This window comes from Ranitomeya imitator, chromosome 6 (genome assembly GCF_032444005.1).
Source record: "Ranitomeya imitator isolate aRanImi1 chromosome 6, aRanImi1.pri, whole genome shotgun sequence".
NCBI classification, from domain to species: Eukaryota; Metazoa; Chordata; class Amphibia; order Anura; family Dendrobatidae; genus Ranitomeya; species Ranitomeya imitator.
Window position 1 is genome coordinate 373,920,056 of NC_091287.1, and position 25,602 is coordinate 373,945,657.

A 25,602-nucleotide genomic window follows, 5' to 3' on the forward strand; every position below is an offset into this window, starting at 1 on the left:
GTGAACCTGAGCAAGCAGGGGGGGCCCACTCGTTGGCATTGGCACTGGCACAGGGCCCCTCAAAGTACAGCGGTGTGTTTGCACGGCGGGGGCGCCTCCCACCGGCAGCAACACTTTTGCGTACTATGAGAGGCCCTGTGCCAGTGACGTCGCCAACTAGTATTCCTCCCCCCACCTGATGAAGGAACCTGCACTTTCATCTGCACCTTCCTCTTTGTCCCCGTGTAAGGTGGTATGGTATGCGGGAAGAGCAACCTGACTTTCAGCAGGGTCACAATGTTGTTGTGTAGCGTGCACGGGGAATGTTGCGTTATGGGTCAATGTACCAGCAGACTCATCTATCACTGGCTGGGCAATGGGCACGATGAAGTGGAAACACAGATATAGGCCCAAAGAAGAAAGTGGGCTAAATGCAGTTCAAAATTGGTAACACAGGAATAACCAGGGGGCATTGCAGTGGAGGACAACTGGAATGAGAGGCTGACACAGAGAGTAGGGCCAAATCAGTAAGTAGTCGAAATGCAGTTCAAAATTGGCAACCGTAGTAAACAGGCGGCACAGCTTTGTTCAGTGGAGGAGAACAGCAAGGAGTGGCAGACACCGATAGTAGGCCCCAACCCAACTAGTAGGCCAAATGCAGTTTAACATTAACAACTACTTAACGAGAGGCTGAAAATGGAATTTCAGGACAGGAAACCAGGAGAACAGCAAGGAGCGGCAGACACCGATAGTAGGCCCCAAACCAACTAGTACGCCAAATGCAGTTGTTCCATTTAACCACAATTTAATGAGAGCCTGAAGATAGAAGCTCAGGAAAGGCAACCTGGTGAAAACCTTGGAGTGTAACACAACCTGTCTCTACACCCCATACCAAATTTGTAGGCCTAATGCAGCGTAGTTTCCACCAACTACTAAACGAGAGCCGGAAGATCGAAGCTCATGAAAGGCAACCCGGGGAACACCTTGGAGTGTAACACAACCTCTCTCTACACCACGAAAGGGCTGATTCTTAGGAAGGAAGGCTGTTGTAAATAAGCATTGCGCGTCCGAGGGTGATTATATTCTTATTCGGTATCTACTCACCCTCGGACGCGCCATGCTTCTTGATTTGTAATTAATGTTTATTTGCAATGTGCTTTTGACTTACTCAATTATTTTTTTAATTATTGATTTTATTAAATTAATAGTTTAACATCTTATTGGAAATAATTTAAAGGAGACGCGACAGGACAACACTCGGTGGATGCCATATCTGTGTTAACAACTCCAAAAAACTTTCAGTTAACTTCTTGCAGGAGAAAGAAATTGTAGCTGTTGGACCTTTGTAGTACAGTTCCAGATATTTGTTGTGTGTTTGTTTTGATTGTTAAAATGTCTGCATTTGAGATCTCAACACGATCTTATTTTTTATAATCAAATTAATTTTTTAAATATTTTATTAGGTTGGTTCAAGGGGTACACGGGCCGCAGTAGACAGGTCAGTGGAGGCCTAGTGGAAGGAGGGACCGCAGATGCGCCACTGTTTCACCCATACACAATTAGTAGGCCTAATGCAGCGTAGTTTCCAACAGCTACTAAACGAGAGCCGGAAGATCGAAGCTCAGGAAAGGCAACCTGGGGAACACCTTGGAGTGTAACACACCATCTCTCTCCACCCCATACCCATTTTGTAGGCCTAATTCAGCGTACTTTTCTACAACTACTAAACGAGAGCATGAAGATCGAAGCTCAGGAAAGGCAACCTGGTGAAAACCTTGGAGTGTAACACAACCTGTCTCTACACCCCATACCAAATTTGTAGGCCTAATGCAGCGTAGTTTCCACCAACTACTAAACGAGAGCCGGAAGATCGAAGCTCATGAAAGGCAACCCGGGGAACACCTTGGAGTGTAACACAACCTCTCTCTACACCACGAAAGGGCTGATTCTTAGGAAGGAAGGCTGTTGTAAATAAGCATTGCGCGTCCGAGGGTGATTATATTCTTATTCGGTATCTACTCACCCTCGGACGCGCCATGCTTCTTGATTTGTAATTAATGTTTATTTGCAATGTGCTTTTGACTTACTCAATTATTTTTTTAATTATTGATTTTATTAAATTAATAGTTTAACATCTTATTGGAAATAATTTAAAGGAGACGCGACAGGACAACACTCGGTGGATGCCATATCTGTGTTAACAACTCCAAAAAACTTTCAGTTAACTTCTTGCAGGAGAAAGAAATTGTAGCTGTTGGACCTTTGTAGTACAGTTCCAGATATTTGTTGTGTGTTTGTTTTGATTGTTAAAATGTCTGCATTTGAGATCTCAACACGATCTTATTTTTTATAATCAAATTAATTTTTTAAATATTTTATTAGGTTGGTTCAAGGGGTACACGGGCCGCAGTAGGCAGGTCAGTGGAGGCCTAGTGGAAGGAGGGACCGCAGATGCGCCACTGTTTCACCCATACACAATTAGTAGGCCTAATGCAGCGTAGTTTCCAACAGCTACTAAACGAGAGCCGGAAGATCGAAGCTCAGGAAAGGCAACCTGGGGAACACCTTGGAGTGTAACACAACCTCTCTCTACACCACGGAAGGGCTGATTCTTAGGAAGGAAGGCTGTTGTAAATAAGCATTGCGCGTCCGAGGGTGATTATATTCTTATTCGGTATCTACTCACCCTCGGACGCGCCATGCTTCTTGATTTGTAATTAATGTTTATTTGCAATGTGCTTTTGACTTACTCAATTATTTTTTTAATTATTGATTTTATTAAATTAATAGTTTAACATCTTATTGGAAATAATTTAAAGGAGACGCGACAGGACAACACTCGGTGGATGCCATATCTGTGTTAACAACTCCAAAAAACTTTCAGTTAACTTCTTGCAGGAGAAAGAAATTGTAGCTGTTGGACCTTTGTAGTACAGTTCCAGATATTTGTTGTGTGTTTGTTTTGATTGTTAAAATGTCTGCATTTGAGATCTCAACACGATCTTATTTTTTATAATCAAATTAATTTTTTAAATATTTTATTAGGTTGGTTCAAGGGGTACACGGGCCGCAGTAGACAGGTCAGTGGAGGCCTAGTGGAAGGAGGGACCGCAGATGCGCCACTGTTTCACCCATACACAATTAGTAGGCCTAATGCAGCGTAGTTTCCAACAGCTACTAAACGAGAGCCGGAAGATCGAAGCTCAGGAAAGGCAACCTGGGGAACACCTTGGAGTGTAACACAACCTCTCTCTACACCACGGAAGGGCTGATTCTTAGGAAGGAAGGCTGTTGTAAATAAGCATTGCGCGTCCGAGGGTGATTATATTCTTATTCGGTATCTACTCACCCTCGGACGCGCCATGCTTCTTGATTTGTAATTAATGTTTATTTGCAATGTGCTTTTGACTTACTCAATTATTTTTTTAATTATTGATTTTATTAAATTAATAGTTTAACATCTTATTGGAAATAATTTAAAGGAGACGCGACAGGACAACACTCGGTGGATGCCATATCTGTGTTAACAACTCCAAAAAACTTTCAGTTAACTTCTTGCAGGAGAAAGAAATTGTAGCTGTTGGACCTTTGTAGTACAGTTCCAGATATTTGTTGTGTGTTTGTTTTGATTGTTAAAATGTCTGCATTTGAGATCTCAACACGATCTTATTTTTTATAATCAAATTAATTTTTTTTATATTTAATGATGTTGGTTCAAGGGGTACACGGGCAGCAATAGACAGGTCAGTGGAGGCCTAGTGGAAGGAGTGACGGCAGACAGGCATCAAAGGCCTAACATTGGGCTGGCTGTAGGCAAGTTAAAATTGGTTCCAGGGGAACACGGCCATCAGTGGCCTGGTCAGTGTAGTTGTAGTTGAAAGAACGGGACGCAGACAGGCTTCGAAGGCCTAACATAATAACATAGGGCTGGCTGTAGGCAAGTTAAAATTGGTTCCAGGGGAACACGGCCATCAGTGGCCTGGTCAGTGTAGTTGTAGTTGAAAGAACGGGACGCAGACAGGCTTCGAAGGCCTAACATAACAAACTTGGGCTGGCTGTAGGCACTTTTAAATTTGTTCCAGGGGTACATGGGCAGCAGTGTATGGTCAGTGGAAGTCTAGTGGAAGGAGTGACCGCAGACAGGCTTCCAAGGCCTAACATAACAAACTTGGGCTGGCTGTAGGCACTTTTAAATTGGTTCCAGGGGTACACGGGCAGCAGTGGTCTGGTCAGTGGAAGTCTAGTGGAAGGAGTGACCGCAGACAGGCTTCCAAGGCCTAACATAACAAACTTGGGTTGGCTGTAGGCACTTTTAAATTGGTTCCAGGGGTACACGGGCAGCAGTGGTCTGGTCTGTGGAAGTCTAGTGGAAGGAGTGACCGCAGACAGGCTTCGAAGGCCTAACATAACAAACTTGGGCTGGCTGTAGGCACTTTTAAATTGGTTCCAGGGGTACACGGGCAGCAGTGGTCTGGTCAGTGGAAGTCTAGTGGAAGGAGTGACCGCAGACAGGCTTCCAAGGCCTAACATAACAAACTTGGGCTGGCTGTAGGCACTTTTAAATTGGTTCCAGGGGTACACGGGCAGCAGTGGTCTGGTCAGAGGAAGTCTAGTGGAAGGAGTGACCGCAGACAGGCTTCCAAGGCCTAACATAACAAACTTGGGCTGGCTGTAGGCACTTTTAAATTGGTTCCAGGGGTACACGGGCAGCAGTGGTCTGGTCTGTGGAAGTCTAGTGGAAGGAGTGACCGCAGACAGGCTTCGAAGGCCTAACATAACAAACTTGGGCTGGCTGTAGGCACTTTTAAATTGGTTCCAGGGGTACACGGGCAGCAGTGGTCTGGTCAGTGGAAGTTTAGTGGAAGGAGTGACTGCAGACAGGCTTCCAAGGCCTAACATAACAAACTTGGGCTGGCTGTAGGCACTTTTAAATTGGTTCCAGGGGTACACGGGCAGCAGTGGTCTGGTCTGTGGAAGTCTAGTGGAAGGAGTGACCGCAGACAGGCTTCGAAGGCCTAACATAACAAACTTGGGCTGGCTGTAGGCACTTTTAAATTGGTTCCAGGGGTACACGGGCAGCAGTGGTCTGGTCAGTGGAAGTCTAGTGGAAGGAGTGACCGCAGACAGGTTTCGAAGGCCTAACATAACAAACTTGGGCTGGCTGTAGGCACTTTTAAATTGGTTGCAGGGGTACACGGGCAGCAGTGGTCTGGTCAGTGGAAGTCTAGTGGAAGGAGTGACCGCAGACAGGCTTCGAAGGCCTAACATAACAAAATTGGGCTGGCTGTAGGCACTTTTAAATTGGTTCCAGGGGTACATGGGCAGCAGTGTATGGTCAGTGGAAGTCTAGTGGAAGGAGTGACGGCAGACAGTCTTCGAAGGCCTAACATAACAAAATTGGGCTGACTGTAGGCACTTTTAAATTGGTTCCAGGGTAACACGGCCAGCAGTGGCCTGGTCAGTGTAGTAGTTGTAGAAAGAAGGGACCGCAGACAGGCTTCGAAGGCCTAACATAACAAAAATGTCAAAACAATGGTATTGTCAGTGCCAGGCATTGAAGGATGTCAGCGCCTAGACTACACATTGGTGAAGCTGTGAGAGATAATTTTGCTAGTGGTAGAGCACTGTTTGAGCTGGGGGGGGGAACTGTCTTGTGGCCGGCGGTACAGGCACAGGGCCCCTCATATTACAACGGTGTGTCTGACGTTGGGTGCGCACCACCACCGCCAGAGACACTTTATTGTACTATGAGGGACCCAGTGGCAGTGCCGTCGACCAAAAGCGGCCACACCCACCTCTTCAGACAAACAGCACTCTCAAGGGTCCAAGCGCAAAGTGGCGATAGCACGGCCCCGTGTGGGGAGTTTGGCCATTTCGTGAGGTGGAAACATGTCGTATGCTGGACAATCAGGTGAAGAAAATTACGAGATTGGAAAAGTCATTCAGAATAGTCCACAGGCAAGACCTTTTCATAGGAAAGCTAGGTGTCAGCCGGGCAGGGTGGGGCAAAAGATTTTGAAATCCAGTTGTGGTTCATTTTAATGAAGGTTAGATCATCTACATTTTGGGTAGCCAGACGAGTCCTTTTTTCTGTTAGTATTGAACCTGCAGCACTGAATACTCTTTCTGATAGGACACTAGCTGCCGGGCAAGCAAGCTCCTGCAATGCATATTCTGCCAATTCTGGCCAGGTGTCTAATTTGGATGCCCAGTAATCAAATGGGAATGACGGTTGAGGGAGAACGTCGATAAGGGATGAAAAATAGTTTGTAACCATACTGGACAAATGTTGTCTCCTGTCACTTTGAATTGATGCTGCAGTACCTGTCCTGTCTGCGGTCATAGAAAAATCACTCCACAACCTGGTCAGAAAACCCCTCTGGCCAACGCCACTTCTGATTTCTGCCCCTCTAACACCTCTGGTCTGCTGGCCCCTGGAGCTCGTGTGAGAACGATCACGGGCGCTGTGTGCAGGGAATGCCAGAAGCAAACGGTCAACAAGAGTTGATTGTTTTGTTGCTAATATTAGTTCCAAGTTCTCATGTGGCATAATATTTTGCAATTTGCCTTTATAGCGAGGATCAAGGAGGCAGGCCAACCAGTAATCGTCATCGTTCATCATTTTTGTAATGCGTGTGTCCCTTTTGAGGATACGCAAGGCATAATCCGCCATGTGGGCCAAAGTTCCCGTTGTCAAATCTGCGGTTGTGCTTGGTTGAGGGGCAGTTGCAGGCAAATCTACGTCACTTGTGTCCCTCAAAAAACCAGAACCCGGCCTTGCCACGCCACCAATTTCCCGTGCCCCCGGGAAAGCTTCCTCATTAAAAATATACTCATCCCCATCATCCTCCTCATCCTCCACCTCCTCTTCGCCCGGTACCTCGTCATGTACACTGCCCTGACCAGACAATCGCTGACTGTCATCAAGGCTTTCCTCTTCCTCTGGTGCAGACGCCTGATCCTTTATGTGCGTCAAACTTTGCATCAGCAGACGCATTAGGGGGATGCTCATGCTTATTATGGCGTTGTCTGCACTAACCAGCCGTGTGCATTCCTCAAAACACTGAAGGACTTGACACATGTCTTGAATCTTCGACCACTGCACACCTGACAACTCCATGTCTGCCATCCTACTGCCTGCCCGTGTATGTGTATCCTCCCACAAAAACATAACAGCCCGCCTCTGTTCGCACAGTCTCTGAAGCATGTGCAGTGTTGAGTTCCACCTTGTTGCAACGTCTATGATTAGGCGATGCTGGGGAAGGTTCAAAGAACGCTGATAGGTCTGCATACGGCTGGAGTGTACAGGCGAACGGCGGATATGTGCGCAAAGTCCACGCACTTTGAGGAGCAGGTCGGATAACCCCGGATAACTTTTCAGGAAGCACTGCACCACCAGGTTTAAGGTGTGAGCCAGGCAAGGAATGTGTTTCAGTTGGGAAAGGGAGATGGCAGCCATGAAATTCCTTCCGTTATCACTCACTACCTTGCCTGCCTCAAGATCTACAGTGCCCAGCCACGACTGCGTTTCTTGCTGCAAGAACTCGGACAGAACTTCCGCGGTGTGTCTATTGTCGCCCAAACACTTCATAGCCAATACAGCCTGCTGACGTTTGCCAGTAGCTGCCCCATAATGGGAGACCTGGTGTGCAACAGTGGCAGGTGCGGATGGAGTGTTTGTGCGACTGCGGTCTGTGGACGAGCTCTTGCTTCTGCAGGAGGACGAGGAGGAGGAGGAGGAGGAGGGGGTGCGAACGGCTACAGACAACTGTTTACTAGACCGTGGGCTAGGCAGAACTGTCCCAAACTTGCTGTCCCCTGTGGACCCTGAATCCACCACATTTACCCAGTGTGCCGTGATGGACACGTAACGTCCCTGGCCATGCCTACTGGTCCATGCATCTGTTGTCAGGTGCACCTTTGTGCTCACAGATTGCCTGAGTGCATGGACGAGGCGCTCTTTAACATGCTGGTGGAGGGCTGGGATGGCTTTTCTGGAAAAAAAGTGTCGACTGGGTAGCTCGTAGCGTGGTACAGCGTAGTCCATCAGGTCGTTGAAAGCTTCGCTTTCAACTAACCGGTAGGGCATCATCTCTAACGAGATTAGTCTAGCTATGTGGGCGTTCAAACCCTGTGTACGCGGATGCGAGGCTAAGTATTTCCTTTTTCTAACCATAGTCTCATGTAGGGTGAGCTGGACTGGAGAGCTGGAGATCGTGGAACTAGCGGGGGTGCCGGTGGACATGGCAGACTGAGAGACGGTGGGAGATGGTATTGTTGCCGCCGGTGCCCTAGATGCAGTGTTTCCTACTACGAAACTGGTGATTCCCTGACCCTGACTGCTTTGGCCTGGCAAAGATACCTGCACAGATACAGCAGGTGGTGCGCTAAATGGTGGTCCTACACTGCCGGAAGGGATGTTGCGTTGATGACTAGCTTCATTGGCCGAGGGTGCAACAACCTTAAGGGACGTTTGGTAGTTAGTCCAAGCTTTCAAATGCATGGTGGTTAAATGTCTATGCATGCAACTAGTATTGAGACTTTTCAGATTCTGACCTCTGCTTAAGGAAGTAGAACATTTTTGACAGATGACTTTGCGCTGATCAATTGGATGTTGTTTAAAAAAATGCCAGACTGCACTCTTTCTAGCATCGGATACCTTTTCAGGCATTGCAGACTGAGCTTTAACCGGATGGCCACGCTGTCCTCCACCAGGTTTTGGCTTTGCCACGCGTTTTGGGCAAGATACGGGCCCGGCAGATGGAACCTGTGGCGATGTTGATGCCTGCTGCGGCCCCTCCTCCTCCTCTGCTTCAGAACTGCTGCCGCCTGCACCCTGTTCCCCCAATGGCTGCCAATCGGGGTCAAGAACTGGGTCATCTAATAACTCTTCTTGTACCTCCTGCGCAACTTCGTCTGTGTCACCGTGTCGTTTGGTGGTATAGCGTTCGTGATGGGGCAACATAGTCTCATCATGGTCTGATTCTTGATCAGCACCCTGCGAGGGCAATGTTGTGGTCTGAGTCAAAGGACCAGCATAGTAGTCTGGCTGTGGCTGTGCGTCAGTGCACTCCATGTCAGATTCAACTTGTAATGGGCATGGACTGTTAACTGCTTCACTTTCTAAGCCAGGGACGGTATGTGTAAAGAGCTCCATGGAGTAACCCGTTGTGTCGCCTGCTGCATTCTTCTCTGTTGTTGTTTTTGCTGAAGAGGACAAGGAAGTGACTTGTCCCTGACCGTGAACATCCACTAACGACGCGCTGCTTTTACTTTTACCAGTTTCACGAGAGGAGGCAAAAGAGCTAGAGGCTGAGTCAGCAAGATAAGCCAAAACTTGCTCTTGCTGCTCCGGCTTTAAAAGCGGTTTTCCTAATCCCAGAAAAGGGAGCGTTCGAGGCCTTGTGTAGCCGGACGACGAACCTGGCTCCACAGCTCCAGACTTAGGTGCAATATTTTTTTCCCCACGACCACCTGATGCTCCACCACTACCACTACCCTCATTACCAGCTGACAATGAACGCCCCCGGCCACGACCTCTTCCACTAGACTTCCTCATTGTTTTAAAAACGTAACCAAACTAACGTTATTTGTTGCAGTCACACAACTTACACGGTGAGCTATAACTTCAGTATGATTTAGCTACCCCTTTACAGGTTGGTGAGACCACAGCGAAAATCAGGCCCAATGTTACACACTCTGTTTTTGGTGGCTGCAAATTAGAGAGATGCCCCACACGCAGGACTGTCACTGAAGCACAAATGTTAATATTAATGTCACACTATTATTTTTTTTTTATTTTTTTTTTTTTCAGGAACACTTTAGAAAGCCCCCAAAAAAAAAAAAAATAGATTTTTGCAGGGAGAATTTAGAAAACAAATGTAACAAACTATATGCTTTCTATGGGCCACTGAGTGAGAGATGACGCACACAGGAATCAGGAGTGGCACACAAGCCCAGAGGCCAATATTTTTCTACCAATGATTGATGGAGTTATTTTCTCTGGTAGATTTTGGAACCCAAATCAAGGAAAAAAAATATAGGCTTTCTATGGACCACAATTGGAGAGAGAGAGAGAGAGAGAGAGAGAGAGAGAGATGGCACACCCAGGAGTCAAGACTGGCACACAAGCAGAAAGGCCAATATTAATCTCCCACTGTTTTTTTTGGTTGTTTTTTTTTTTTTTTTTTCAGGGAGACTTTAGAAAAAAAAATAATAAAAAAAATATGATTTTATCAGGAAGAATTTAGAAACCAAATAAAATAAAATGATTTTTTCAGGAAGAATTTATAAAACAAATAAAACCAAAAATAGGCGTTCTATGGCCCACTGACTGAGAGATGACGCACACAGGAGTCAAGACTGGCACACAAGCAGAAAGGCCAATATTAATCTCCCACTGTTTTTTTTTTTTTTTTTTCAGGGAGACTTTAGAAAAAAAAATAATAAAAAAAATATGATTTTATCAGGAAGAATTTAGAAACCAAATAAAATAAAATGATTTTTTCAGGGAGAATTTATAAAACTAATAAAACAAAAAATAGGCGTTCTATGGCCCACTGAGTGAGAGATGACGCACACAGGAGTCAAGACTGGCACACAAGCAGAAAGGCCAATATTAATCCCCCACTGTTTTTTTTGTTTGTTTTTTTTTTTGTTTTGTTTTTTTCAGGGAGACTTTAGAAAAAAAAATAATAAAAAAAATATGATTTTATCAGGAAGAATTTAGAAACCAAATAAAATAAAATGATTTTTTCAGGGAGAATTTAGAAAACAAATAAAACCAAAAATAGGCGTTCTATGGCCCACTGACTGAGAGAGAGAGAGAGAGAGATGGCACGCTTAGTACTGGCACACAAGCCCAAAGGGCAATATTAATCTCCCTTTTTTTTTCAGGGAGAATTTCTAAAACCCCCCCAAAAAAAAAAATAGGCTTTCTATGGCCCACTATTTGTGAGAGAGATGGGACGCTCAGGACTGGCACAGATGGCACGCTCAGGACTGGCACAGAAGCCCAGAGGCCAATATTAATCTCCCTTTTTTTCTGGGAGAATTTATAAAACCAAAAAAATATTTAAATAGGCTTTCTATGGCCCACTATTTGTGAGAGAGATGGCACGCTCAGGACTGGCACAGATGGCACGCTCACAACTGGCACACAAGCCCAGAGGCCAATATTAATCTCCCTTTTTTTCAGGGAGAATTTATAAAACCCCAAAAAAAATTAAATAGGCTTTCTATGGCCCACTATTTGTGAGAGAGATGGCACGCTCAGGACTGGCACAGATGACACGCTCACAACTGGCACACAAGCCCAGAGGCCAATATTAATCTCCCTTTTTTCAGGGAAAATTTATAAAACCAAAAAAAAAATTAAATAGGCTTTCTATGGCCCACTATTTGTGAGAGAGATGGCACGCTCACAACTGGCACAGATGGCACGCTCACAACTGGCACACAAGCCCAGAGGCCAATATTAATCTCCCTTTTTTCAGGGAAAATTTATAAAACCAAAAAAAAAATTAAATAGGCTTTCTATGGCCCACTATTTGTGAGAGAGATGGCACGCTCAGGACTGGCACAGATGGCACGCTCACAACTGGCACACAACCCCAGAGGCCAATATTAATCTCCCTTTTTTTCAGGGAGAATTTATAAAACCAAAAAAAAAAATTAAATAGGCTTTCTATGGCCCACTATTTGTGAGAGAGATGGCACGCTCAGGGCTGGCACAGATGGCACGCTCACAACTGGCACACAAGCCCAGAGGCCAATATTAATCTCCCTTTTTTCAGGGAAAATTTATAAAACCAAAAAAAAAATTAAATAGGCTTTCTATGGCCCACTATTTGTGAGAGAAATGGCACGCTCAGGACTGGCACAGATGGCACGCTCACAACTGGCACACAAGCCCAGAGGCCAATATTAATCTCCCTTTTTTTCAGGGAGAATTTATAAAACCAAAAAAAAAATTAAATAGGCTTTCTATGGCCCACTATTTGTGAGAGAGATGGCACGCTCAGGGCTGGCACAGATGGCACGCTCAGGACTGGCACACAAGCCCAGAGGCCAATATTAATCTCCCTTTTTTTCAGGGAGAATTTATAAAACCCAAAAAAAAATAAAATAGGCTTTCTATGGCCCACTATTTGTGAGAGAGATGGCACACTCAGGACTGGCACACAAGCCCAAAGGCTAATATTAATCTCCCACTGTATTTTTATCAGGGAGAATTTATACACCCCACAAAAAAAAATACAGAAAAATGAAAAGGCTTTCTATGGCCCACTATGTGAGAGAGATGGCACACACAGGGATGGCACTCTAGCAGAAATGCCAAATTGCCAATCTTAATCTCCCACCAAAAAAAAAAAAAAACAGGGAATGTCCTACAATTACTATCTCCCTGCCTGCAGTAATCTCAGCCAGGTATGGCAGGCAGCAATAAGGAGTGGACTGATGCACAAATCAAATAAAAAGTGTGGACAAACAAAAAAGATAGCTGTGCAGAAAGGAAGGAACAAGAGGATTTGTGCTTTGAAAAAAGCAGTTGGTTTGCACAGCGGCGTACACACAGCAATGCAGCTATCAGGGAGCCTTCTAGGGCAGCCCAATGAGCTACAGCGCTGAGGGGGAAAAAAAAAAAAAAACTTCCACTGTCCCTGCACACCGAGGGTGGTGTTGGACAGTGCAAATCGCTGCAGCACAAGCGGTTTTGTGGTTAATGGACCCTGCCTAACGCTATCCCTGCTTCTGACAAAGCGGCAGCAACCTCTCCCTAAGCTCAGATCAGCAGCAGTAAGATGGCGGTCGGCGGGAACGCCTCTTTATAGCCCCTGTGACGTCGCAGACAGCAAGCCAATCACTGCAATGCCCTTCTCAAAGATGGTGGGGACCAGGACCTATGTCATCACGCTGCCCACACTCTGCGTTTACCTTCATTGGCTGAGAAATGGCGCTTTTCGCGTCATTGAAACGCGACTTTGGCGCGAAAGTCGCGTACCGCATGGCCGACCCCGCACAGGGGTCGGATCGGGTTTCATGAAACCCCGACTTAGCCAAAAGTCGGCGACTTTTGAAAATGTTCGACCCGTTTCGCTCAACCCTACTTGGGAGCCTTCTTTTCAACGAGTCCCCGATACAGTTCCTAAACAATGGAGCGACCAAACACCCCAGAAAAGGGATTTTCAACAACTGATATGGACAGTCCAGGTCCGGAAAGCATACAGCGACGGAAAGGAACTCGGCAAAGTCATCGTCCCCGCCTCTGTCAATGTTGCCCCCTGGACAGACGGTCCTTCCCTTGCCTATACGAACTGGTATCTCACTGGAAGGGGTGGAATTCCAGATTGAGCCCAGCACGGTTGACCAGCTGCCATCAGGAATATTGGTCGCACGGTCCCTGGCTACCGTGTGGAACGGTACTGTCCTTGTGCGCTGCATGAATTTGGGGGAGACAGATGCATCTTTACCCCCCAGGAGTGAAGTCCCCAGGTCCTGGGCCTCCCAGATGAACTGGTCCCATCGAAAACGGTACAGCTGATCGCTAGGCCAGAAGATCCATGGCTGGTGACCGTCAAAGCGGAGGCAGCTCCGGACCCCAGACTGCTGCTAGAAGGGCGACAGATATTGGAACGCATGAGGGCAGAGCTCTCAGAACTTACCCCACAGCAGGTACCTAAGGTGGAAGCCTTATTGGGAAATATCGGGAGGTGTTCACCAGAGACAAAGACGACTTTGGATGTACCACGGCCATCACACACGAGATACCCACCGGGGACTCTGCCCCAATCCGGGAACGGTACCACCAAATACCCCCACAGTTGTACCAGGAGGTGAAGGGAATGCTGTCACATATGTTGAAGAAGGGAGTCATACGTGAGAGTCAGAGCATGTGGACTGCCCCAATAATCTTGGTGAGGAAGAAGGACAGGTCCTTGCGGTTCTGTGTGGACTATCGCCGGCTCAACGCTTGCACTGTGCGGGACTCATACCCACTGCCCAGGATAGAGTCCCTGTCAGCACTTAGGAATGCCAGGTATTTCTCCACATTAGACTTGGCCAGCGGCTACTGGCAGGTGCCCATGTCCGAGCAAGACCGAGCCAAGATGGCTTTTATCCTTCCGATGGGACTGTATGAGTTCAACCAGATGCCCTTTAGCCTAGCCAACACCCCTGGAACGTTTCAGCGACTCATGGAGAGATGTCTGGGAGACTTGAACTTTGAAGCCACTTTGATTTACTTGGATGATATCATCGTCTTTGCCCCTACCTTTGAGGAGCATCTGCAGAGACTGGGGCAAGTTCTGAGTCGGCTACAGAAGAACGGCTTGAAAGTGAAACCCCAGAAATGTCAACTCTTCCGGACTGAGAATGAATACTTGGGGCACATTGTCTCCGCTGAGGGGGTGAGGCCTTCCCAGGAGAAGATCACTGCGGTATAAGAGTGGCCAACTCCAAAAACTGTGAAGGATGTACGTGCGTTCCTGGGACTCACAGGATACTTCAGACGCTTCGTAAAAGACTTTGCTCGCCTTGCTAATCCACTCCAGGAGTTGTTGAGGGGAGTGCCCTTTTGCGCCAAAAACAGAAACATACAGTGGGGGAAGCGTCAGGAAGAGGCATTCTTAGCTCTGAAGAAGGCTCTGACGGAGGCCCCGGTGCTGACCTATGCCAACTTTAAGCAGTCATTCATCTTGCACAGTGATGGGAGCCTGTAGGGCCTCAGGGCAGTACTATCGCAGATGCAGGATGGAAAAGAGCGCTTCATCGCATACGCCAGTCAGTCTTTGCATGACTCGGAAAGGAATCCAGAAAACTACAGTTCTTTTAAGCTGGAGTTGTTGGCGCTGGTGTGGGCAATGACTGAGAAGTTCGCGGAATATCTGGCTGGCTCAGAAGTTCATGTACGCACCAATAACAATCCGTTGGCCCATCTCGAGACTGCCAAGTTAGGGGCCCTAGAACAACGTTGGGTAGCCCGAATGGCCAAGTTTCGATACAGAATTTCGTATAAAAGAGGAGCTGAGAATGTTCATGCAGATGCCCTCTCTCGAGTGAACTATCGCAAACCAGCACCCAGCCAGGATGAATAACTGGAGGATTTGGAGGCTCCAGGTTTTGGAGAGACTGCCAGGACGGTGGCAGCGGCGCGGGAATTTTAACAGGAAGAGGCCTGTGTGAATTAGTTGGAGTAGCCCCGCGACGAGTGTGTCCGAGTGCAGCAAGAAGATCAGGAACTAGCTCAATTGAGGCGTTGGGTCGTGTCTGAACAAATGCCCAATCGTCACGAGAGGAGGTCCATGTCATCTGTAGTGCTGAAGATGTTGCGCCAGTGGGAGAGGCTCCAGTTGCGGGATGGTATCCTGTACCGGAAAGTATTCCTGCAAACAAAACTCGGTCTTGTATGGCAGACGGTTATTCCCTCATCCCTGATAGATCGGGTGGCTAAGGAAGTGCATGAGAAAGGAGCACACTTTGGGCTGGAAAAGACTTTCCAGTGGTTACAGCGCCTACCGTATATACTTGAGTATAAGCCGACCCGAGTATAAGCTGACCCCCCTAATTTTGCCACAAAAAACTGGGAAAACTTATTGACTCGAGAATAAGCCTAGGGTGGAAAATAGAGCAGCTACCGGTTAATGTCAAAAATAAAAATAGATACCAATAAAAGTAAAATTAATTGAGACATCAGTAGGTTAAGTGTTTTTGAATATCCATATTGAATCAGGAGCCCTATATAATGCTCTATAAAGTTCATTATTGCCCCATAGATGCTGCATATAAAGCTGTGCCCCATATACAATGCTCTGCACCGTTCATTATTGCCCCATAGCTGTGCCATATAGTGCTCTGCACCGTTCATTATTGCCCCATAGCTGTGCCATATAGTGCTCTGCACCGTTCATTTTTGTCCCATAGCTGTGCCATATAGTGCTCTGCACCGTTCATTTTTGTCCCATAGCTGTGCCATATAGTGCTCTGCATCGTTCATTTTTGTCCCATAGCCGTGCCATATAGTGCTCTGCAACGTTCATTTTTGCCCCACAGCTGTGCCATATAGTGCACTGCACCGTTCATTTTTGTCCCATAGCTGTGCCATATAGTGCTCTGCACCGTTCATTATTGCCCCATAGCTGTGCCATATAGTGCTCTGCACCGTTCATTTTTGTCCCATAGCTGTGCCATATAGTGCTCTGCACCGTTCATTATTGCCCCATAGCTGTGCCATATAGTGCTCTGCACCGTTCATTATTGCCCCATTGATGTACCATAGAAAGCTCTGCCATTGCTGCTGCTGCTGCAATAAAAAAAAAAAGCCATACTCACCTTTCTTGCTTGCAGCTCCCGGCGTCTCGTCCCGGCGTCTCTCCGCACTGACCGATCAGGCAGAGGGCGCCGCGCACACTATATGCGTCATCGCACCCTCTGACCTGAACAGTCAGTGCGGAGAGACGCCGGGAAGATGGAGCGGCGCCGGGAAGATGGAGCGACGCCCGGCGTGTGGAACGGGGACAGGTGAATATGCGATACTTACCTGCTCCCGGCGTCCCGCTCCTTCCCCCGGACAGCTGGTCTTCGGACCCGTAGCCTTTTCCTCTGTCAGCGGTCACTGTTACCACTGATTAGAGAAATGAATATGCGGCTCCACCCCTATGGGAGTGGAGTCCATATTCATTTTTCTAATGAGCGGTCCCACGTGATCGCTGAACAGGGGAAGAGCTGCAGCACCCGGAGACCGTGGGACGGCATGGGGAGTGCCAGGATCGCCGGGACTAGGTAAGTATGCCTCAGCACCCTCTCCCCCTCACCCGACGACCCTGCCACCCACCGTGACTTGAGTATAAGCCGAGAGGGGCACTTTCAGTCCAAAAATTTGGGCTGAAAATCTCGGCTTATACTCGAGTATATACGGTATTTTATCATCCCCACCTGAGGAACATTGTGGAGAAAGTATGCCAGCAATGCAGGAGTTGTGAGCTGGTCAAACCACTAGAACAACAAGCTCCCACAGAGACGGTGAGGTCTTCTGGCCCCATGGACTTCCTGGCCATAGATTACTTGACAATTTGACCAGCGCACCAAGGCTATGAGCATTGTTTAGTGATGATAGACAACTTTAATAAATTTGCCGTAGTGACGCCCACACGGGACCAGACTGCCGAGTCTGCTGCTCACGCAATCTGCAAGCACTTCATACAGGTGTACGGGTGTCCTAAGCACATCCATTCTGATCAGGGGGCCTGCTTCCTCAAAAGAGTGATGGAGGAGTTGCACCAGCTGTACAAGATCGATAAGTCACAGTCCACCCCTTACCATCCACAGGGGAACGGTGCTTGTGAAAGATTTAACCACACTCTGATTCAAATGCTGAGGACACTGGAAGAGGACCAGAAGGTGAGGTGGGCTGAGTCTGCCCCTGAATTGGTGTGGGCGTATAACAATCAGAAACAGAGCACCACCGGATTTACTCCCTACTCTTTGTTCTTTGGCCGACCAAGGAAGGGCCTGGCAGAGCTGGAGCTGGAGCCTGAGGAGGACTACCCACGGATAGGGGTGTACTCCTGGGTTCAAGAACACCATCGTCGGCTGTGGACCATTCAAAGGCTAGTGGAGAACCGTCTACAAGAATTGGAACACCCCCAGGTAGCTCCTCAAAGGAAGACAGCCCTGCGGCCGGGAGTCCCGTTTATGAGGTTCAGCCCAAAACGGAAAAGGGGACCCCCACCTACACACTGCACAGGAATATGTTGCGTCCATGTTTGTCTCGAGATCCTGAATCGGTTGAATTGGCCCCAGTCCCTCATCGGCTGCGCCAGTGATCAATGTTGATGTGGAAGACGAGGAAGACTCCCAATTTCTCCCAGGGAACCCGGAAACAGAGCTGGTGCCTGGAAATACCAACGTATCAGAGGAGACCTCGACCCCCACTCCTCCTACAGCAGTTGACATCACCGCCCCTGCTGATTTGAGACGCTCTGAACGTTCAATTGCTGGTGTACCCTCCGTTCGCTACAATCAGGATAAGTTCATCTGGCAGCAGATTGTCTGGATGATTGCCAACAGGAACTTTGGGAACTCTCGCCTGTGAAATGGCGAGGAAAAAGAGGGAGGAATGTAATGGGGTTACCTTCTCTGCTCTGTGCCTGGAACCACTTAGCTGGGCAGACAGTTTCCCTGGGGGCAGACTTAGAGACTGGGACAGGTAGGGAGCCAGGCTGAGCGAGAAAAAGGGCGTGTTTTCCAGGGCTAGAGCAGCGTATACTGGAGAGAGAGCAGCGTTTGCAGCAGAAAGAGCAGCGGGCACAGCGGGGAGAGCAGCGGATACAGCAGCCAGAACAGCACGCAGCTGCGCACTGGGGAAGAGAGAGAGCTCCCGGTCAGAGGACTGATACAGACAGATTGTCCAGAAAGACTTCATCTTGTGGGTACGTGAAAACGGACTCTGCTGTGACTGGAGAGGTGCGCCCTGACGCCCGTGAAGAGACAATGACCCATGCAGAGACAGTGACCCATGCAGTGACAGTGACCCATGCAGAGACAGTGGCCCGTGCAGAGACAAACCCGTGCAGAGACAGCACCCCCTAGTATCCATGGTATTAGTGCAGAGCCCCTGATTCCTGATGAGAGACCCAATAAGATGCTGAGCATCATTCTCCCAGGATAGGCTGCACTGTTGAAGCAAAAGACTCACAGCACCGGGGACTCAATTTGTCCAGCATCCCCTCTGCCCACCACAGTAACCCCTTAAACCCCAGGTTGCAAGTTCCTAGAGACTACACAGCCCACGGATAACAGAAGGACGACAAGTGTCGCTGTTTCTCGGTGCCTACGTTGGAGAAGATGACCCTACAAGCAAGTCCTCATCAGACTGATAAGTGTTTTCCCAAGAAATTCCGTTTACTTCTGTTATACTGTTTTACTGTCTGGGAACTTATACTGCTTCTCATATATTTGCAAAGTTATTTTATCAGTTTATATTCTTCTGTTTTCTCCCTGCGAGGAGAATATTACTCCTGTTAATAAACCCCCCCTCAACAGTTAGTCTGTCTGTTTCGTGGTGACATACTCTACCCTGCACTCTATTACAAATATATGAGAGCCTCTTAGCCACAATAAGGCAAACCCTTTTGATGGGACCATAATATTTATGCCTTTCCTGGGCTTAAAGCCTACAAATTTAAGGGCAGGCAAGATCCAGTTCTAATTTTAAATCACAAGCTGAGTGGAGAAGTGCTCAGTCAGAAAGGAGTATACTATACTTTAATTTTGCATAATATTTTCTATAGCAGTAACACAATTCCAATTTTATATATTAATTGTTTACATATTATAGCATTTCAGAGTGCAGCTGTATTTCCTTATATTTAATAGTCTGCCTTATTAACTCCAATAGTTCTTTCAGGTTTGTAGTGTTTTAGAGATCTACAAACAAACCCTACCTATATTTAATTCTATAACTATGTGTTAAAAATCGTTATTGCGCAAAAATATCTAATCAAGACTTAACCAGGTGCGTTATTCTTAAAAGAAAAATGTCATGATATTCTGACGAAAGTATAGTGGTTTATTGAGTTATCCACCATCGCAGCAAAAACATAAAAGTAAATGAAATAGTTACAAACCGAGTGTCCATGTGTAAATATCAGCGCTTGTCTTGTTACTCATCTTTCCCAAGGTCCTGAATGGTAAAAGTCATCTGTCTGTGTGAAGTTCAAAGGTCATCATGGCTTCCATTATCAGCTGTTGCTTCTTCATCTGTTGTCCATGGAGAATGAATGTGCAGGAAGGGAGGTGACCGTCCCACGTGACAAAAAGCCCCCACACCCTCCTAAGAGACGTTTATATATGTTCAACACAGATCACGTGTCCTCTGTATATGGAGTTAACTTATACTCTGAGCTACATACACAGAAATAGCTTTTGATAGTGTCAGCAAGAAACCATGTGCTCGGTACAGAATAAAAATAAGAATAATTAATATTTAAAAATCCCCCTTTTGAGGGTGACAGACATTGATTGGAACCCTCAAATTAAAATAATAATAAGATCTACTTTCTTCTTTGGCAAAATGATGTAATAAATAATATCAATAATAATATTGTTATATGTTCTCAATAATATAATGATATGTAACTTCATGTTATGGTAAGCCGTGACTAATATTCATATAAAATATATAATTATACTTCCCTATATCTACTTGAAGCATCTCAAGTCTGATGTCATCTGGTCTTCATATTGATGTCTTCTTGGTTCTTTTAAAACAATCTTTATTATAAGTCTTTTGTAATAGATGATAGCATGTAGATATGTAGAGACTGTGTGTCATGTGTCAATCAAAGTCCATAAATTCAAATGTTGATAAGAAAACAAAGTTCATAGATGAAATGTCGCTTTAATATCTGTGCAGTGTCACCTTTAGAAACCTGGACTTACATTGGCTCGCCTTGGAAATCATCTGGAATCCTCATATCGTCCGCACTGGTCTTGGGACAGGTGTGACGTCTTTGGTCAGCACAGCAAGGGATACATTGACTCTTCCTTGCCAAACATAGCACCATAACCAGTCCTTAGTGCACAGGACACATGTCAGGGTTGTAGCGTCCTGACAATTACCTGAGTGTTCACCAGCTTTCATGGAAGTCTTATAGGTGATAGGAAACCACTGGATCGTGATAAGAACGTAATAACACAGTTCATCTTTGATACTGTACTCATAGTCAGTGATGGATGCTGTAGTTGTGAATGGTGACATGAATTGTATTTGACACAGTCTATTATTACTCAGAAATCATAGCATTGTTACCTTGTGGAACTTCTGGATAACAGCTTTTCTTCTTGTAACTTTTAAGAATCAATTGAATTTAGAAATATGAAAAGTCTTTATTAACGTAACGTCAGTATCTTGATTGAAGTCTTCATTCCCTATTCTATACCAAATCTGGTAATTTCCCTAACTTATAATATCACAGCGTACCATAGCAATCAATAATATCCATATAATTATTAAATGATATTAAAATGGAGTTTATATTTGGAAAAATAAAATAATAATAATAATAATAATAATAAATTATAGTATATTATTAACCATATTCTTCATGTGATTGGACATTTTTATGTCATAGGTGTAATTTCTTTTTGAACCAATAGATGTCAGTGTGTCTTTTATGTAACAAGTGCTGATATTTAGTATTAAAACTTTATTAATTTATGTTCAGTAGACCAATAATATGTAAGTATGTATAGCCATGAACCAAAATAAGTATATATATGAATGAATGAATGAATGAATGAATGAATGAGTGAAAGAATTGTTGTATTTAACTTAGAATTGAAACATTTCTTATATAATGAAACCATATGATCACTATATTTGATAAAGCAATATGCTTGTAGACATTACTTTATTAAATATTGATTTTTTCTTGAGATAAAAAATAAAAATTAAGAATAAAAATTGAAGAAAAAATTAAAAATGAAAAATTAAAATAAGGCCTTCATTTGTTGATGAAAAATGAAAAATAAAAATGAGAATAAAAAATAAAAATAAGAATAAGGCCTTTATATGTTGATGACAAATGCTGAGGTTATGTCTCAGTAACACATTCCCTTAATATTTTCATCATCTAAATGTTGTCTTGACCTTGGATTACCAAAATATTGAAATTATGCAACTTTGCACATAATACCCTTAATTGAGGAAAAAAATGACATTTATAATATTTATTGCTATTATACCCAATAATACCTTATTAATATTTCTTCTTTATTAAAATGTGTGAAGAAGAGGTATTGATGAAATGTGATGATGTGATCAGGATCAAAAACACATTTCCCCCTTAATATCAAAAAATATAATTTTGTGAAAAAATTAATTTGTAAAAACCCAAGTGAAAAATCATTATTTTTATAACTGTCATATCAGCTTTATGACTTATATTTGTTTGAAGATGTGTACTCATCTATGTAACCATAAAAAACACTGAATATCATAAAATTATCATTTGGGAAAATGTTCTAAATGTAGTTTCTTCATAAACCATATTGATGTGATTGCACTTATTAAATAATAATCACTCAAGAAATATATGTTGAATAATAATATTTAAATATATCTTAATATTCTAATAATTTAACTGAATACTATTATTAAATTAAACACAAAGTTTTTTTTTCTTCGACATACCATGAATCATAAGGCCTCTGTCAAACTGTGCATACACATTCCACATTCCACATACCACGCTCTGGTCACTTTTTTGTGAAATTCACTCAGCAGCTGCTCTCATCCGTCACCTGTCACTCAAACTGTGACTCACATAGACGTTCACAATATATATTCCACATACAAAGAATACACATATATTAACCCAAAATATTGTATCCTAATTATCAATCAATGCGCATTGTAATCTATTAAATTTAGTATTCTAATATTCCTTTGAATATTCCCCAAATATTATCTAACAGTATGTTTTAACCTATAGAAAGGACTCCTCCATTTACATGAAACCCGAGTTGAATGTTCCAACGCTATTTCGGTACAGGAATCCATTTGCAAGTAAAGCTGAGGAAAATTCCTAAAACTAAAACAAGGCTATATGATATCTTTAACTCACATATGTCACACCATGCAGTGAGAGGAAAAAAAAAACATAATGTTACAGAAAAACATGTAGTACACACATTTTTTTAGGTTGTTAGATATATTATTTATTTTTAAGTGTTAAATATATAAAAATCATGCAGTTAATATAACTTCCTGTGTGAATAAGACATAAATTCATGAAACAGGTATTTTTTTGTTCAATTCTCGCTTTGAAAGTAAAATTCTAAGGGAAAATGGAAGATAAAGGTTAATTTCATATTTATTTCAAAACAAAATAATTTAGATATCTTATACATATGTATATATTTAATAAATGTATTTAATTATAATTTTAAATATTTTTACTGGAGTAAATTTTAATTATTTCACTATATATATAAAAATGCAGTTAATATAATCTCTACTTATACAAATATGCTACAGTATTTACTGTATATTATATTAATATACAGTGGGGCAAAAAAGTATTTAGTCAGTCAGCAATAGTGCAAGTTCCACCACTTAAAAAGATGAGAGGCGTCTGTAATTTACATCATAGGTAGACCTCAACTATGGGAGACAAACTGAGAAAAAAAAATCCAGAAAATCACATTGTCTGTTTTTTTAACATTTTATTTGCATATTATGGTGGAAAATAAGTATTTGGTCAGAAACAAAATTTCATCTCAATACTTTGTAATATATCCTTTGCTGGCAATGACAGAGGTCAAACGTTTTCTGTAAGTCTTCACAAGGTTGCCACACACTGTTGTTGGTATGTTGGCCCATTCCTCCATGCAGATCTCCTCTAGAGCAGTGATGTTTTTGGCTTTTCGCTTGGCAACACGGACTTTCAACTCCCTCCAAAGGTTTTCTATAGGGTTGAGATCTGGAGACTGGCTAGGCCACTCCAGGACCTTGAAATGCTTCTTACGAAGCCACTCCTTCGTTGCCCTGGCGGTGTGCTTTGGATCATTGTCATGTTGAAAGACCCAGCCACGTTTCATCTTCAATGCCCTTGCTGATGGAAGGAGGTTTGCACTCAAAATCTCACGATACATGGCCCCATTCATTCTTTCATGTACCCGGATCAGTCGTCCTGGCCCCTTTGCAGAGAAACAGCCCCAAAGCATGATGTTTCCACCACCATGCTTTACAGTAGGTATGGTGTTTGATGGATGCAACTCAGTATTCTTTTTCCTCCAAACATGACAAGTTGTGTTTCTACCAAACAGTTCCAGTTTGGTTTCATCAGACCATAGGACATTCTCCCAAAACTCCTCTGGATCATCCAAATGCTCTCTAGCAAACTTCAGACGGGCCCGGACATGTACTGGCTTAAGCAGTGGGACACGTCTGGCACTGCAGGATCTGAGTCCATGGTGGCGTAGTGTGTTACTTATGGTAGGCCTTGTTACATTGGTCCCAGCTCTCTGCAGTTCATTCACTAGGTCCCCCCGCGTGGTTCTGGGATTTTTGCTCACCGTTCTTGTGATCATTCTGACCCCACGGGGTGGGATTTTGCGTGGAGCCCCAGATCGAGGGAGATTATCAGTGGTCTTGTATGTCTTCCATTTTCTAATTATTGCTCCCACTGTTGATTTCTTCACTCCAAGCTGGTTGGCTATTGCAGATTCAGTCTTCCCAGCCTGGTGCAGGGCTACAATTTTGTTTCTGGTGTCCTTTGACAGCTCTTTGGTCTTCACCATAGTGGAGTTTGGAGTCAGACTGTTTGAGGGTGTGCACAGGTGTCTTTTTATACTGATAACAAGTTTAAACAGGTGCCATTACTACAGGTAATGAGTGGAGGAAAGAGGAGACTCTTAAAGAAGAAGTTACAGGTCTGTGAGAGCCAGAAATCTTGATTGTTTGTTTCTGACCAAATACTTATTTTCCACCATAATATGCAAATAAAATGTTAAAAAAAACAGACAATGTGATTTTCTGGATTTTTTTTTCTCAGTTTGTCTCCCATAGTTGAGGTCTACCTATGATGTAAATTACAGACGCCTCTCATCTTTTTAAGTGGTGGAACTTGCACTATTGCTGACTGACTAAATACTTTTTTGCCCCACTGTATGTAACTGCAGAATTATATTGAAATAGAATAATTACATTAATAAATAATACATTGTATAACTCATCATATAATATAATTACATTTTTAGCCAATTCCTATCCCAAAATTTAGCTCATTGTCGATAATCTGTTGGAATGCTTTATTTAGTACTAGATGGCAGCCCGATTCTAAAGAATCGGGAGTCTAGAATCCATATATACTTGAAATTCGGCAGGAGCTTGAAGAGCAACGTCACTGGGCCCGCCTCCACGCAGTAGAAACTTGCTGTGAGGTAAAAATTCAAAAATCACACCAAAATGGCGGGCGGAGTGTGTCACAGTACGGCACGTTTCTGATTGGTCGCTCGCAGCAGGCGGCAACCAATCAGACACTGGACACTGTTGACGTCACTTATCTCCGGACATTAGCTCCGGACATTAGCTCCGGACATTAGCTCCGGACAAAGCCACGGAAGTTGGCACAAATTGCAGGAAGTAGTATTCTAGGCAATTATATATAAGAAGGTCATTTTTAACCCTATGGACTCTTTGAAGAGCGGTGATGATGGAGTGTTCAGCTGAGCTCCCCCTGGGATACCCACCTGCTTCCATCTGTCAATTTCCGCCATCTTTGCAGAGAGATCTGAGCCTTCAGCATTTAACCCTTTCAAAGGAATTTCTTTGATAGATTCCTGAATCGTTTCATAGGGTTTGTAACAAATATGTAATTTTCTTCGTACTTCATAGATTTGATTTCGGATCAGATTTGAAGATTTTGATTTTGGCTTTTGATAAGATTGAATTCTGCCTGGTTTCAAAAACTTAGTAAAATGTGTTTTCCTTTCAAGATTCTCGTGTTTTCTAGAAAAATCAAGGGATTTTGCACATTCGTATAAAGAATCTTTCTGTGAAGCAATTGCACGAGATACAGGATTTAAGAATTTAAACTTGTTTACAAAACAATTTATCAT